At 42.7% G+C, this 17,741-nt stretch overlaps 1 long non-coding RNA gene across 1 annotated transcript in view; it reads right to left on the reverse strand.

The window, feature by feature from the left end:
* Positions 1-15,500: 15,500 nt before the first annotated feature.
* Positions 15,501-17,741, reverse strand: part of LOC123646114 — a 44,627-nt gene continuing 42,386 nt past the window's right edge. Inside the window, exon 2 of the long non-coding RNA XR_006737795.1 lies at positions 15,501-15,643. This is a non-coding gene — a long non-coding RNA (uncharacterized LOC123646114). The remainder of the gene's footprint in view (positions 15,644-17,741) is intronic.

The raw sequence follows: 17,741 nt of genomic DNA on the forward strand, positions 1-17,741 counted from the left end.
GTTGGTGAAAACTTTTAGCCAAAGGCTGATGGTAGGTGAGACAGGGAGTCTTTGCCTCTTCTTTAGGGTGGGTGGGGTAGTCTGCCTCAGGTGGGCAAACAAGCATCACGTACTATTAATAGTTTATAGTTCTTGACATAATGGACGTCTTCCCTAATTCTTAACATTAGTTTGATTGCCAGTATCAGTTCCAATGTAAGAAGATTTCCTCTTTCACTGGATATTTCTTTATAGGTATTTTGATTGGAATATCAAAAAGCTCCATCAGTGAATTACAACTATGCTCTTAAAACATTTTTTTTAAATTAGAAGCTTACACTGGTTTATTTGATTTCAATGGCAACGTTCATTCTATATGACCACTATCTGTACCGTCTGTACAGACAGCATGACTCTTCACACTGACTTCCTCAGAAGAAACCACCAGTGGGGAGAGAACAGATGTCTTCTCCTCCTTGGGACACCCACCATATTCATTCTTCACCACAGTGAAGGCCACCACATTCTCTGGACAGTAGTCTGTATGCTCTGGAAGGGTTATTATACATACCAGAAGATAAATAACAATGCAACTTCAAGCATGCTTCTTTTTAAATAGAGTTCCAGTTTTACAAGTAAGAATGGCACCTCTAATACTAATTTTTCTCTTTGATTACTAATAAAGGTATTTGTCCCCATATTTTTGCCATTTAAATTTTTGGTAAAATATCTTGGAGTAGAGTTCTGGTTTCCTGGTTTATGAAGTGTGGTTCTGTTGTGTCTTTTCATTCTTCCTAGGGAGGATTCTATCCTGGGTTGCTTATGGTCTTCTCAGTCCGCATATAGTCTTTCCCAGCCTCCCTCTGGACAACCTGGATGACTTTTTCTAATCATCTTGCACCCCTTCCCTAAAGCTTTCCTTCATCCAACCTACTTTATAAACACACAGCCTGGCTTCTGCCCCCGTTACTCTTCTGATACTGTTCTCTAAAAGGCCATCTCTGATGTCCAAATCAGTGGAGTGTCCCTGACTCTCTCCTCCTTTGGCTCCTCTGTGGCATTTGGTAGTATATTTGGGACCCTCTCGGCTCATGTGGAGCTGCCTCCCTCTTTGGTATTTGTGACCTGGATTCTGCCCCAAGGGGGATCTGTGATGTAGAGGACTGGCTCTAGGCTACAATGTTGTCACTGGCTTTCTGCAGGGTGCTAAGAGGGGAGCTCAGTATTTTAAAATTTCTCTATTTGTAAAACTAAGCTTATAATATCTACCTTACAGGTATGTAATGATGGTTGAGTGAGATAATGCAGGTGAGAGCGTTTTAATATCATTCTTTCACCTGTATTCCCTCAACAACTACACATGGAGAGTCTGCTAAGTGCCAGGAACTGTGCAGAAAATAAAGTATGCAATGATGACCCCGTTCTCGGGAACCTGCAGCTTCATGTGGGAACCAGCATGGATCAAATGCTTTTACAAAAAGGTATACAGTTGCAACTGTGATGAGTCTGGAAAGGGAAAACATAAGGTGCTATGAGGGAATACACTGGGAGGATTCAATCCACCCAGCCAGAAAGCATAAAGGGCTTCCTTAAAGAGAGGCCACTGAATGGAGATTTATATAGAGGGTAACTAGGCCAAGAGGGGACAGAAAATGTTCTCAGGCAGGGCAAAGGCCCTGTGGCAGGAGGGAACCTAGCAGGTCCAAGGGATGCAAAGAAAAGCACAGAGACTGAAGCGCAGAGAGAGGGAGAACTTAGCGCTGGAGAGCGAGGTGGGGACCAGAACTGGCAGAACATGCGGGGCCTCGGAGTCCGAGTTAAGCTTCGATATTTATCCTAAGAGCAATGGGAAGCCATTGGAGTGCCTTTCACGGATACATGGTGGGCAGCTGCCACCGTCAGTTCTGCATTTCCCGAAGCTCTCTCTGGCTGGCGTGTGGAGGGCATTGATGGAGGGCCCGAGGGGACACAAGGAGGCTGCTTCTCATTTTTCCCTTGTACCAGCACTCTTCCTTCTCTTGACCCCTGAATGCACCCTCTGCCCTTTTGGTTCTGGCTTTTATACCCTAATTTTTAGACACCTGGTGGCCCAGAACTTCAAGCACATTCTCTTAGTCTCTGCAGATGGAGCTTAGGAAAATATCTTCAACTCCTTCCCTTACCTTGGCTCGCATATCCAATCAGTCACCCTGATACAGAAATATCTGGCAGATCATGGTCAATATAGAGCACCTCTGTAGGGGCCGCCTGGCCCGTTATGAGAATATCTTTCTGGTCCTCAGACTTGTTTGGTTCCACTTTATCACCCAGTGCTGCTGCCGCCAGATCCATGTCTCAGTGGGCATCGCCAGTGACGGCTCTTCTCTGATTGCCACCACCCCCACATTCTTTCCAGCTGCTCTGGATCCTAGCCAAATGGCTTCACTCACTGTCCTTGGCTGCTTCTTGCCTCTGTCTACGTACAGATGTGCAGGTGTGCTCCATCCCAATGCCATTCTGCCTTTATGCCCATCTGTTGGAATCGTAGTCATCCTTTATGCCTCAGATGAAATACCACTGGTGACAAGAGAACTTTGCAGACTCCTGTAATCTTACAGGAAGTTTCCTGCCTCTGAGCCTTTTGTAGCACTCTATTTCTCTCTTTTATGACACCTATCACACTGGGATTTGTACTATGCACATATTGTGTATTTGTGGTAGTCTCTCTCCTCAGCTAGTTTCCCCTGGAAATCCAGGGCCACAGATGACTCACCTGCGTATTAGTTAATATTTTCATATCTGTGCCTTGTGCAAGGAAGATGCTCAATATATATGTATCAAATCAGTGTGTCTGTCATGATAATAAATGATTATGCATATGTGATTCAAACTTACTTCACCACCATGTGTTTGCTGCATCCTTTTGGGAGTTTGAAGCAAATGATTATTTTATTATTCTCACCTGACTTTTGCTTAACCCTTTCCCATCTCCAAGGATACAAACGTGAGCAAGACATTTTTGAACTGCATGTTACAAAAAGAAGAAAGAAAGAGGCAAACCAAACAACTCCTTGTACGTTTCATCCTGGTTCGAAGCCAACGTAAATGCTTGTGCTACAAGAACAAGCGTATTTCCTGCCGTGAAGGCTTGGCTGTTTATCCTGGGACCCTTCTCCGACACTGGCTGCCCTCAAAAGACTATTAACCCCTGCTTTGAGCCAGCAAACCAGATGTGGGTTTTTTAAGCAAATTATTGGTTATTTCACCACATGTAGTTTTTGCAGTTAAGTGTTTCCAGCTTTTCAGAGCATTCCACAGGAATAACATCATATTTTTCCTCCAACCTGTTAATTAACATAATTATTTATCAGCCCTAAAACCGCAGCTTGAGTCTGTTAAGTGGCTAGCTGAACATATATTCGCTGGATGGGGCCCCATGCTGCTGGGGGGAACAGTTCAGCAATAAAAAAAATTGGAGGTCTTGTGGGGGATGGGGAATCCCACTCCATTCCCCTTCTTCCTTCTGGGGACTCATTGTTCTGTTCTTGGGCTTCACCCTCAGGTGTTGGCCGGACGTCCCCAATAACTTGTCATCAGGTCAATATATTGTTTAGACTGAAGGGTTTGTCATGTGACCTCTAAGTTCCCAACCAGCTCTACTATTTGAAGTCTGTCTTTCCAGTTCCAAAGGGTAAAATTGCAAAATTGCAACACCTCCAGCCTATTTTTCCTCCACTCTCCAAGTCTCACAGCACTTCTTGGGATCAGCAGAGAGTTTTTCTTTATTTCCGTCACACCACACTCCTCCCTCCTGGTGCCGCTTTCCCATCAAGTAGGGAAGAAAAAGCGCACCTTGGCAGGCTGAAGATGGAAACAGAAATGAGAACGCAGTTGTCTTCTGATAAACCAGATATGAAGGTAAAGAGAGCTGTAAAACAATGCTACCCTTCTCACAAAATATATTTGGTTTTGGAAAATATACTTACTATTCACTAAGTATGATTTTTATGTTAGCATAGAATGTGTTTATTATTATCTTAAGTAAATTAGGAAAAAAAAATTCCAGTTTTAATTTCTAATATTGCAAACATTGATAGATATTACCTTTATAAACAAAAGCTCTTTGGGAGCCTTAATGATTTTATAAAAGAGTGTAAAGAAGTGCTGAGACCAAAAAGTCTGAAAATCATGGCCTTTCATAGATCATGTCTGTGAAAAGACCTTGTGCTACGAAGCTTTGATCATTATATTAGGCAAACAGCAAGTTCTTTAGAAAAGAAGTCAAACACAGCAGGCATGTGTAAGTGTTTAAATACCTTGACAATGCCACCGTGAGTGAATCCATCCATAAGTTGCCACAGTCACCTGAGACCACCTGTAGTAGTCCTGAGCTAGCTTACTCCAGAAACTAACCTCATGCTACTTACCAGCAGAGCGTTGTGGGGGAAGAAGCCAAAGGGCTAAGGCAAGAGCAGCTGGTGGCCATGAGGCTAAGAAGAGGGAAAGGGAGGCTTGGAATAGAATTAATAAGATTTAGGGAAACAGGCGTGGTTAGGAATACTGCAAGTCTACACATTTTCTCCCTTTAGTATTATTCCTTGAGAGCAGAAAACTTGTTTTTGGAATTCAGCTACTGCCTGCACTGTGGTTTTTGTGAAGACGATAATTAGGAGATTGCAGTGGACCTCATGTGAAAGTTACTATGCTCCAAGCTAGACCAGAGATGGATGGATACACATCCAAATGTTTAAGTTGATGTTTAAATGGCTCAACCACAAAATGTTTGAATTGGGTTCTAATTCCTGTAAAATAGACCCCATCTTGCAACTTCTTGTGACTACATTCTGCCCCTCTCACAGTTCGTTGACAAAAAGTCTTTCCAGCAAACGGAGGTTTATTAGCACATTAGTGCTCTCCCTCACATTCCACTCTACGGAAAACCTTAGACACCCACGGCCACAGCCACTTCCATGCTGTTCGCAGAGCCCAAGCAGCAGCATCCTCACATCATTTTGGCCAGGGCCAGTCTCCCTACGTGCAGAAAAAAGTGTAGCAACTATTCAATTAATCAGTTTTTCTTGAACTACTGGAGGCATCACATGATAAGGGTGAAGAGATGTACAACCCAGCTTTGGGTGCAAATAAGTCCCTTTAACATTAACATGCAGATTTCAGTGACTCATTGTTCCTTCCTGCTCATGCATCGCTATGGCATCCCCCAAATTACCCTCAATGATTTTAGGAGTCGTCAAGATGGGAATGTCTTGGTTATGCTGAGGAATGTGCTCAATCAGCTTAGATATTAATTTGTAAGAAACTTCATTAGCCATCCAACCCAAAACAGTACTCCCCCAATCTCTGGCATTTCAAAAATGCTATTTAACATGATCTGAAATTATCTTTTTAATGTGTACAAGTCTGTGATAGTTCCGACTCCCTCCTTAGGGAGAACATAACTCCCTAAGGCAGAAATTTTGTCTTGCTCATACTATACTCCTGGCACCTAGAACAGTGCCCGGCACCTAGTAGGCTTTCAGTTATGTGCTGAGTAGAAGAAGGAAGTCACAATGCCCCTTCTGAAAGTGCTTTTTCTCCAGGTAAAGTCACTCTCCTCTGATGGGGTCCACTTTGGACCTCAGAGTTTTAATGTCTGCTAACATTGTGGTTGCATTTTAGCAGGGACAGGTGCAGAGAGAGGCATAAGGCAGGGCCTGCCACCAAATTGCCCGTAGTCAACTCGGTGCCCATCAGGGTCCCAAGGGAAACAGAAGCTAAACCCTGATTGGGTAATTTGAAGTGAGGTTAATAAAGGGTCTGTCTGTAAGGGTGTGTGTGAGGCTTAAAGAATCTAATGAAGGATGCTACAGAAACCTTGGCTAGTAACGACAGGGAGCTGCCACATTCCCAGAACCCCCAGAGCGCGGCCATGAGGAGAGGGGTAGCCTGGAAGACCCAGGGCGCTCAGCAGAGGAAACAGAGCAGCTTTGCCAGGTGCTGCCAGAACAGAGCCAGGATTAGGATGGGGAGCCAGAGAGGTAGAAAACTAAGAAGGGAGAGAGGAGAAGACGGAGGGAGAGTAGAGAACAAAGGCTTCTTGGACCTGCATGGAGAGAAAAGAAACAACTTGTGGTACAGCACCTTCTGGATCCAATGCACCTTTATGATTGGCTTATAAGAATGTTGTAATGTTGTCCACACCATGACAACCATAATTCCAGGTCTATCCTGGAAAAGTATCTGCAGATCCTCAGGTCTTTGGAGTATTTAGAGAATGAAGTCTTCTAATATTAATGATCTTTACAGAAGACCTTCCAGGAGTTATGCTAACTAATCTGTGTGGTTTTATGGCAAGGCAACAAAGATCTGCCTCTATCCCCAAGCACTGAGGATGAGGAGAAAGCAGACTGTGTGGAAGGGATGGAAACGCCTGCCCTGCTGCACGTAGAAAGGGCACAATGTCTGGGCAGAAATTGTACAATGTCTGGCACACAGCAAGTGACCAACATGTGGTGTGTCATAATTATATTAGACTCCCAGGAGATAACTTGGCTTTTGTAGGTTTTAGAGGCCCCTCTTAGGAAATTTGAAACAAACTGAGCTGCAGTTGTATCAGAGGACCCCAGGGGTCCCGCCCAGAGTTGTTCTTGAAAGCAGCAAATCCAGCCAAGCTCACGCTCTGGCAGCCTGGCTGCAGCATCTTTGCTCTCCAAACACTGTGGGCGCCCCCCAGAGCCCTCCAGTACTTGCTGCTCTTGGGCACCCCAGAGGCTGTGTCCTGCCAGCCCTGTGCTCTCTCATGAGAGCCCTCTCTGGCTGCAGGCACGGGTAGGCTAGAAGCACTGGAGAGTTAAAGCCCAGGAACATCTCTCAACTGACAGCCTGGACTTGGTGGGTGAATACCACAGTGATTCAGTCCCAGGTGGGCTAACTCTCAAACCTGCTCTTCATAGGCCTCCTAGGTTCCCAGCTGTCCACATGTGACCTTGCTGATTATGTCCGCTGCATCAGCTCCTTCCTGCCCTGAGCCCACCGGCCACTCCTCTTCTGGTTCTTCCTGGGATCACCTCGTAAGTAAACTACTTGCAGTCACATTTTTGTCTCAGGGCTGCCTTGGGAGCAAACCAAGCCCAACACAGTGCCTGCTCCGACCTCCTCACCGTCAGTCTCCCCCATGCTGTAATGTGTCCTTCCCCCCAGTGAACTCTCCCCTTGGGAAACAATCTCATGCTGGTTATTTTTTACCTTAGAGTGAATTTAAGCCCATGTACAGTGTATTCAATATATTCCCAGAGTTTCTTCCACTTAATGGTGCAGTCAACCCCACTCAATGTGCTCTGTCTTCATCCTCCTTCATGAGCGCAGGACAGTGTTCAGTAGAGTCCACTTTCTTCTCCTCCCTGTATCACTCTCCTGCTTTGTGTTCCAAAGTGTTAGAGCTTTGTCCCCGCTCCCTCTCCAATGACCTGCTATGTTTTTATCCTGTGGAAAAAAGGACACACATATGATTCCTGTCCCTCTGCTAAAAGGGACAAGTGCTAGGTTAGTCCATTGACTGTCAGGGCTTTGACAGCCATGTTTGTGTGGGTGACCCCAACGCTGTATCTCCACGACTGATTTCTCGTGCAAATCCTGGTCTCCCACTGCCTATGGTACGTTTCCACATCCATGTCCCCTATTTACAGATACAGCCAGTACAGTAGATGCATGTGAATTTCTCATCTTCACTTTAAAATCTTTTTTCCCTAAGTTGCCTATTAATATTGAAGATTAACACCATTCCCACAGTCTTTCAGTTTCACAATCTGTTACTCACATGTGGTTCCTTCCTCTCTTTTGGCTTCTCAACCCTTTACTGCTTCCTAACTCTCCTCTCTAACCACGACTCTCCCTGTTCTGGGCTGCTCTATAGACAGCTGGGTTTATTTTCCCCAAATTCCGCATTTACTATGTCATTGTACAGCACACACACACAAAGTACCAGTAGCTCTCAACTGGCTTCAGAATAACATTCAAATTTTATTTTGAATCATAAAATGTCTGTGTACTTCTCTTTCTTTTTTTTTTTAATTTTTATTTTAGATCTATACTAATCTGGCTAAAAACTTTTTATTGAATTTATCTTTCTCTATTTCTCAATTCTCTCCTCCGGCTAGGCTGGTCTACCCAATGCCCTCCATGGGTTTTTGCTTGTGATCCTTACCTATTTATATAAGGAAATGTATCCTGAGCCCTAGGCACTATGGGCTGAGCGTTATGCAAAACACTTCCATTGTATACTATCTCATTCCATCCCCACCACAACCTTATGTGCCAAGAATGATTATTGCCTATGTATTATAGATACACTGAGAAACCAAGAAGTCAAGGAATGTTGCCACATGAACAGCTTCCAATTGGCAGAACAAGACTAGAACTCCTTTCTGCCTGAATATCATTTAAAAAAAGTACCCCCAAACTTGGAGATCCTTTCAAAATCAAACAGGAGCACTGCCAAACAGGCCTGGGTAGGGAGCACCTGGTTATCTTGGGACATGTAATTTTGTTTGACTTACAATAGATTATTGCTTAGGATCTAGACTGGGTGAAGTTATTTTAACTTAATGAAGATTGTCAAGTTGCAAATGATTTTTGTACAATAGAGATGCAAAGATTTGTTTCCAACAGGAAAGACAGTTTTACAGTTTTGTTGTTCTGTAGGACATTAACTGGTTAGCAATCTTATTTCAGTATTCTGACTCTCATTAACAACACATACTTTGATTTCCCCTACATTCTGTTGAGTCAGCTTTATGATGTACCGATTCCCTTATTAATGAGCTAAGTAGACCTTTGAAGGGTATGCACGGTATGTTTTTATGAGAGTCATGCTTTTAACGTTTAGAAAATTATACTTTGACAATGCATGGCCCACACACTTAATTACTGTGCTTAATAACTAAGTGCCTCCCAGTTCCAGAATGTCTGACCCTGATACATCCAAAACCTATTCTATCAAATCTAAATGAAGCCCACTGTACTCTTGATATCTTACGCGAATAGTTCAGCCCATGCTCATCATTTTCTTCTTAGAACTTTTAGAAGATTCATTGGTCTTAATGCCATAGCACTTTAATTTTTCTCTCATTGTTTTATTCATCTGTCTCCAGGTCTATCTCTTGATCTTGATCTCTCTCTGTTTTGCTATCCATTAATGTGTCTCCCCCCAACCCCGAGGTGCTTAGACTGGCTTTGGGCACATAGTATACGTTCAGGAAATGCATGTCGAATGCAATTTAATTTAGCTTTGCAGGTTTGTCTTTGCTACAGTTCATAATTCTCCTGATTTATATTTAAGCCACTCCAGACAAAACAGAGAGGCATTGTATCCATGAACGAGTAGCCCTCAGGAAAGCATAATAGTGACTAGGAAATTCTGTTATCAGACCATGAGTGGGAGAATATCTTCTGCAAGCCCGAGGATCCTAACAGTTAACTTCAGAGTTTGCCTACATAGTTAAACCTCATTCTAAATGCTACTTTTCTAAAAAGCCAGCCCAGTGGCAATCTGTGCCTTCCCCTTTCAACCACAACTCCGTTTAATTTCAAAACAAGGGCAGATAAAATATGCTAATACACAGCATGTCTCCCCATTGGTATTCATTGGGAAGTCCCTTTCCAGTGTGAAAGTCCAGTCTTCCGTGAATTCACAAAGAAATGATTGCTCTTGTTACTGGCATTCCACACCGGTGATAAAACATGTGAGTGAATCGGCCTCAGCCGAGTTGTATGAGTTTTCTTCTGGAAGGTGCTGTGCTCTTTGTCTTGATTGTATATGGGAATGTGTCTATGTGCACATGTAGGATGTTTTAAAATAAGTGCACTTCTATCCGCCAGCACATTAGTAGGAAATCCTCTGAGACTTCCATTTAGTGGTGGTGGTGGTGGTGGTGGTGGTGTGTTTTATGAGTTCAAAGTCTTTGCACTTGAGCTGTATGAGCCTGCTGTAAGCAGTGGGCTGTTTAGCATACCATGTGGGCCACAGCCTCTGACATCTTTAACTAGCATAGCAAAGGGCTGGGAAAAGGAGCAAGATGGAGTGCTAGCAGCCACGAGAGAGCAGGGCTGGAATGCTGGCTCTGACCACAAATTGGTACACGGAACTTGTGTTTTTCATTAGGGTTGCTGCAGTAATGCTGGTTTCTAGCATTCCAAAGGATATTCAGACTTATATTAAATTAAATTCTCCTTTAAAAATCACTCTATGTTGGAACAACATGAAGGGTCAGACAGCAATCAAGAAAACCCAGGAAATATAAAACTAAGGCTAGCTCTGGCCTTTTCTGAGGCTGTTGGTCTGAATGTACAGTGTATACTGCCCATGATTCAGTAGGTAATCTAGAATGCCTCTTAAAGATGCAGTATTGCCTTGAGCTTTTAATTGACTACTTAACTCAAATTTTTAAAATATTACTTGTGGATTGTAGAAGAAAACTCTGAGTGACCATAATACACTTACATGCCAGAGCACAAGCAAAAATATGAGAATATGTTTTATATTGTGCATAAACCCTTACATAAACCATGTCTTTGTTTATGTAATATATGCTTATACATCCATTTCTGCAGCTTGCAGCTAAAAGTCCCAAAACAGCTAAAATCAAGCAGTTAAGGAACTTGTATCTTATTCTAAAACCAAACCTTCACCATAAATCAATTCTCTTTCTCTGTTTTCTCTTTCTCTCTCTCTTTCAAACACACACTCACCACTCCCCCATCCCGCACCATAGACAGACATGCAATTTATGTGTGCGCAGTGATGTTTCTGAGTCCCTAAATAAACAGTGCTAGTCAGGTAGGCCAGGCAATGCCACCATACGTCATACTGAATGGGGAAAAATTGAAAGCATTCCCACTCAGAACTGGAACCAGACAAGGCTGCCCACTGTCCCCATTACTTTTCAACATAGTATTGGAAGTCCTTGCGAGAGCTATCAGATAAGAGAGCAGAATCAAAGGTGTCCAAATAGGGACAGAAGAGATCAAACTCTCACTCTTCGCTGATGACATGATGTTGTATCTGGAAAACCCCAAGGACTCAACCAAGAGACTCCTGGAATTAATTAACGAATTCAGTAATGTCTCAGGTTACAAAGTCAATACACACAAATCAGAGGCATTCATATATGCCAATACCATTCAATCGGAGAACCAAATTAAGGACTCAATACCTTTCAAAATAGCAACAAAGAAAATAAAATATCTAGGAATATATTTAACTAAAGAGGTAAAGGACCTCTATAAAGAGAACTATGAAACGCTAAGGAAGGAAATTGCAGAACACGTAAATAAGTGGAAATCCATACCATGCTCATGGATTGGAAGAATTAACATCGTTAAAATGTCTATACTACCCAAAGTAATCTATAGATTCAATGCAATTCCTATTAAATTACCAACATCATTTTTCACAGATTTAGAAAAAATAATTATACACTTTGTATGGAATCAGAGAAGACCCCGTATAGAAAAGCAATCTTAAGCGATAAAAACAAAATGGGAGGTATTGATTTGCCAGACTTCAAACTATACTACAAAGCTGTGGTTCTCAAAACTGCTTGGTTATTGGCACAAGTGCAGGGACATAGACCAGTGGAACAGAACAGAAAACCCAAATATAAAACTATCCTCATATAACCATCTAATCTTTGACAAAATAGACAAAAACATACTCTGGGGACAAGAGTCCCTATTCAATAAATGGTGCTGGGAAAACTGGATAGCCACATGTAGAAGACTGAAACAGGACCCACAGATTTCACCTCTCACAAAAATCAAATCACGCTGGATAACAGATTTAAACCTTAAATGGGAAATGATTAGAATTCTAGAAGAAAATGTAGGAAAGACTCTCACAGACATTGGTCTAGGCAAAGAATTTATGAAGAAAACCCCTAAGGCAATCACAGCAACAACAAAAATAAACGAATGGGACCTGATTAAATTAAAAAGCTTCTGCACAGCCAAAGAAACAGTCACGAAAATAAACAGACAGCCTACAGAATGGGAAAAAAATTTCGCATACTACACATCAGATAAAAGACTGATAACAAGAATCTATTTAGAACTCAGGAAAATCAGCAAGAAAAAAATCAAACAATCCTATCAAAAAATGGGCAAAGGACATGAATAGAAATTTTTCAAAAGAAGACATAAGAATGGCCAAAAAACGTATCAAAAAATGCTCAACATCCCTAATCATCAGGGAAATGCAAATCAAAACCACAATGAGATACCACTTAACTCCGGTGAGAATGGCCTTTATCAAAAAATCCCAAAACAACACATGTTGGCGTGGATGCGGAGAGACAGGAACACTCATACACTGCTGGTGGGAATGCAAACTAGTGCAACCCCTATGGAAAGCAATATGGAGATACCTTAAACAGATTCAAGTAGACCTACCATTTGATCCAGCAATCCCATTATTGGGCATATACCCAGAAGAACAAAAGTCATTCTTTAACAAAGACACCTGTACCCGAATGTTTATAGCAGCACAATTCACAATCGCAAAGATGTGGAAACAACCCAAGTGCCCATCAATCCACGAATGGATTAGTAAACTGTGGTATATGTATACCATGGAGTACTACTCAGCTATAAGAAATAACGATGATACGACATCTCTTTGGTTCTCCTGGAGAGAGCTGGAACCCATTATACTAAGTGAAGTATCCAAAGAATGGAAAAACAAGCATCACATGTACTCACCAGAAAACTGGTTTCCCTGATCATCACCTAAATGTACATCGGGGAAGGATACCAATTGGATATCAGACTGGGATGGGGGGTGGGGGGAGGGGATGGGTGTATGCCTACATGATGAGTGCGTTGCACACCCTCTGGGGAATGGTCATGCTTGAAGGTGCAGACCCGGGGAGGTGGGGGGGGGAGGGGATGGAGGTACGACTACATGATGAGTGCCAGGCGCACTGTCTGGAGAATGAGAACGGACACGCTTGGGACTCTGACTCGGAGGGATGGGCAGGACATGGACAATGTATATGACCTAAACTTATGTACCCCCATGATGAGCTGAAATAAAAAAAAAAATGCCACCGTACGTAGCAGGCAGCCCCCAAATCTCAGCAGCCCAGCAAAATCAAGGTTTATCTCTCCCTTCTATAGAGTCCTCCATGAGTTGGCCAAGCAATCCAGGCTACTTCAATCTTATGGCACTTCCATATCAACACACACATCCAAGACTGTAGCAGCAAAGACAGACCAGTGTGGGAAGTTAACCACAGCATTTATCTCATGTTGTTCCCGCGCACATTTCATTAGCCAGAGCAAGTCACAATGCCATACCCAACTTCAAAGGGGGGGGAGAAAGGCAATCTTCCCATGTGTCTGAAAGTAAATTTTGGTGAGTAACAAAAGCCTTATAACATGATAAATGTAACCTAATGAATGTAACTGGTTTTGAAATCAATCATCTAATCTCTCTCTCTCTCTCTCTCTCACACACACACACACACACACACACACACACACACACACACACACACACACACAGGCATGCACACAGATTCCAGGGGCATAAGTTCTTCTCTCTCTTCAAAATTACCCAGATTGATGACAGAGGCCACCATGTCACTTCCTTGAAGGCAGGGCATTTCTTTGACTTGAAGTCTTTACCCTTCTGCAGGTGTTTCACATCAAATCGATATCCAATTTTTAATGAGGACAATTTTTAGGTCTTGTCCTGAAAGTAAGTTTTAAGAAAGGAAAAACAGAGGGTTCTCTTTCTGAGTAATAGTGAAAGGGGGAAAAGAAGGAAATGAAAAAGGCAGGGGTGGGAGTGTGGGTGTTGAGTCTAGTTCAACAATTTCACAAGGATTTCACAATGCTGTTGCAGGCCAACAACACTGCATAGACTGCCAAGTCCTCAGACAGAAGAAAATGTATTTTCAGCCCTGGTGGCTGAAGGGATCTGTAGATGAGTAGGATGCCTTCGATTTTACAGGTTCTGGAAAGGAACAGTGAAGGATTCTCCTCAGCGGTGCTCCTTCCCTAGGAAGGCTAAGAGAGAGTAGGATGGAACATGGGGAGGGAGGTAGGGAGAAGTCCTCCGTGTTCAGGAGAACTTGCTCAGGATATCCAGCTGCAAATGCAAATAATGGCAAGTACTTTTGCATACACAAAAGGCCCTGTGTGTTCCACCCTCTGCCCTCCTTTCTCCAGCATTGTCTCTGGCCACCCTCCACTCCCCACCGCTGGTCTCCCAACTCTTCGTTCCCACCATGCTGGGCCTTATGCTGTTCCTTGCTGGGTAATTCTCCCTCCTGCACGAGGCCACTGTGTAAGCACTTTCTGTGGCTAAGAATGCTCTTCCTCATCTCTTCTGACTTAAATAAAGCCTGCTCATTCTTCAGATCGTAACTCAAATGCTACTTCTCAGGGAAGCCTTCCTCAACCATCTGGCCGGGCAGCACCACCATTACATGCTTCACAGACCCACTCATTTCTTTCTAGCAACTTCCACAGTTTGTGATTATACACAGATGGGTGTAGTGGTCTGAATAACGTTGCTCTCCTCCTAGTCTATAAGCTCCATGGGGACCGTGTCTGTTTCTCTTACCATTCTCTCTTTGTGTTCTGTTTTAGTGTCCTGAACATATTAGGAACTCAATAAATATTTGTTGAATAAACATATTATTATCCAAATAAATGTTTACAATCTCTCATATTTATATAGCTCTATTACCACCGTTTCCTAATTTTATACTTACAATAGATGAGTTGAGTAGTGACAGATAAACTAGGCTGTGGTTTAGGAGCCCAGGTAGACCAAATGCCTTGGCTAGGGCTCTCCATCCAGTGGTCTGACCTGGTGAAAGTTACTCAACACCCTGGAGCTCATCCCTATGTCTGTAAAATAAGTGCTAGAGTCAATATTTACAAAGAGGCCCTACAAATACAGAAGAAAAAGATAGAAACCAATAGACAAATGTATGACCAGGAAATTGGTAGGGGAGGAAATATAAATAATTAAAAATATATTAAAAGACCCCATGCCTTAGTGAAATGCAAATGAGGCAGAATCTCAAAAGAACTTGCATTATAATTCAGATGTCCAGAGGAAATGTTTCTTTATTCTAAAAGGTGTTCTGGCAGTCTTCTAAGTCTCACTCACTGTGCAGCAGGAAAAAAATTACATTTTAAAACTTACCCCAATCTAGTAAATACGTTCTAAGCTGATGCAATAATTTAAATAGTGCATTCTGATTTTGCTCAATGGCTCTAGGTAAAAATGATAGCATCCCAGAGTTCTACCCATTTTCCCTCTTTCTCCGCAAGATGACTTTGGGTGTATGAAGAAGCTTATTGGGGCTTCACGGTGTGGGGTTAGAGGGAAAGAAGCCCCAACTCTGTATGAGATGTCCTTGTGATGTCTTCTGCCCTGGGCTTCCCCACCCACCCGCCAGGTGCCCTGATGATCATGAACTTGTTTGCTGTTTGTTGGTTTGGTCATTGCCAGGTGGACTCGGGGACTAGCTGTACCTCATCTAGGCTCTGGTTGGCCCTCTCTGTTTCTCTGTGCCACATCCCGCACCTGGCCTCATGGCCTGCTTCTGCTGAGGGTCACCACTTTGCCATGTCACAGCTGATTCAACGGCAAAACTGCTGGCTCCCAGTTCAGCACCTGTGATACGGGGGAAAAAAGGGAGGCTCAGGACATTGACCCAAAAGGTAATATCCCTCAAGCTTTTATTGTAAAAACCTAGACTCAGTGGTAGAGATTATGCTGGAATGACCCAAAAGGGATTTTGGACAGAATAAAGTATTTCAGGTTTAAGAAACAAAAATATTACTGATACCTGAAGAAAAAGGTGACATTTTGCTGGTCTAAAAAAATGGATGGGATCCTTAGGGGGGCTGTGAAGGACTGAGATCTGGACCCCACATCTGTGCAGTGCCCAGATGGGAGCTCAACCAGGATGCTCCGGGCGGGGGAGGGCAGGCATCCTGAGAGGAGAGGCTCTGAGAGCAGTCGTAGCACACCCTCAGGTCCACGTTTGCCCCAGAAACTTCAAGGGAGAGACAGACTTGAGCCATGACCCTGACAGGCAGAGATCATCATAAATTAGAGAGCCCTTCTAGAATGTTCTGGAAGACATTAAGCCTTCTGAAATCAGTTTTGGTGGTACAATGGTATAAGAGGGAAGCCATGCACATTTATGAGGGCATCTGCTTTGCTCAGTTCATCCATTCAAATGCTGGTCTCTTCCGGAAACACCCTCACGACGTACCTAGAAATAATGTTCTGCCAGCTCTCTGGGCATCTCTTAGCCCAGTCAAGTTGACACATTAAAGTTGGCCATCACATGGCGTTTATCATATGATTGTTTACTTCTGTCACATTTTGCAAAATTATCTAAAGTATTAACAAAAATATATAAAAATATATTACAATACTTAAAGTAGAAGTAAGTTACTAATAAATTCACACCAGCATCACATTTAAATGGTATCTGGGAAAGGTTTTAATGATGCAAAACTGTCAGTTTTCCCCAACCTGTGTCTTCTTGCAGTATCTAAGTATCTAAGCTTCCAAGGTGATTTTTCTGAATTTACATTCCCAGTGGCTGCATATAACAATAGCTACTGCTCCACAATTTTGCCAACAATTGTATTGTCAACTTGAAAAATATTAGGCATCTTAGTGATGGATTTCTTTCTAAGGGGTAAAGCACTTTTAAGGTTATACTAGAAAGAGGGGGCAGGTGGAGGGAGAAATGGTTTTGATTCAGGAAAGTGTTAGGTTTGGTATCCTGTTGGACTTTTGCCTTTAAAGCCCATTAAAGTAGAATCTAGAGTTTCAAAAATTTAAGGCAATTTGTCTTATGCTGAAAACACTGACATACAAGTACTTGGAAGTTACAAAGTAAAAATTGAGCTTTTATAAATTTTCAAGCCTATTGGGAAATAGAAAGAGGAGAGAGATACAAAATCAGATGGAGATACCAAATCACAGGATGGGAGGGCCACGTTGGTGCTCCTTGCCCGGCTCCATGCTGTGTTGCCCCATGATGGGGACCTTACATAGAATGGGGGGCATCGATTGCTGTTCTGAGATGACCCTGGCAAGGATGTCCAGGGGCTCTAGTTCTTCAACTGAGTTAACTCCAGAAAAAGTAAAATCTTGTACAAGAAGAGAATGTACTCTGAGTATCATACTGACGTAGGTCAATGTGAATAATGTTTACATAGCCATAATAATGCAAGCAGTGAAAGTCTATTTATTTAAAACTAAAAAGTAACATAACTCTATTGGGAGGCAGGATGGGACATGTGTGTGGGAAGATGGGGACAGCCAGATCCTCACCTTCCACAGCATGAAAACAATCAATACTTAAAACTGACTGGAACCAAGAAACAGCAGGATTCCAGCTGGTTATTTAAAATATGGACGTAAATACCACAAGAAACATTACAAATAGTTGGAAGCAAGTGCCTCCGGAAAGATGAAGTTGAGACTAGAAAGCACGAGGCAGGGATTGTTGGATTTCTTTCTTTTTTTTTGAAATGTGAGGGGGTTATATTTGAGCTCTTAAGCCACATACATACATTCCTTAGATAAGAAAAATAAAAATTAAATTTAAAAAAGTGTAAGGTATTTGTGTATCACTAGGTGATTGGACGAGTGATCAGTTCTTCTAACTTTGAGAATCTATGATCCTCTTTCAAAATATGCAAAAAGGCTCCAGGACTGTGCCGGGGCAGAGGTGCTTAGCCCCTGT

The sequence above is a fragment of the Lemur catta genome, chromosome 10, assembly GCF_020740605.2.
Source record: "Lemur catta isolate mLemCat1 chromosome 10, mLemCat1.pri, whole genome shotgun sequence".
NCBI lineage: Eukaryota > Metazoa > Chordata > Mammalia > Primates > Lemuridae > Lemur > Lemur catta.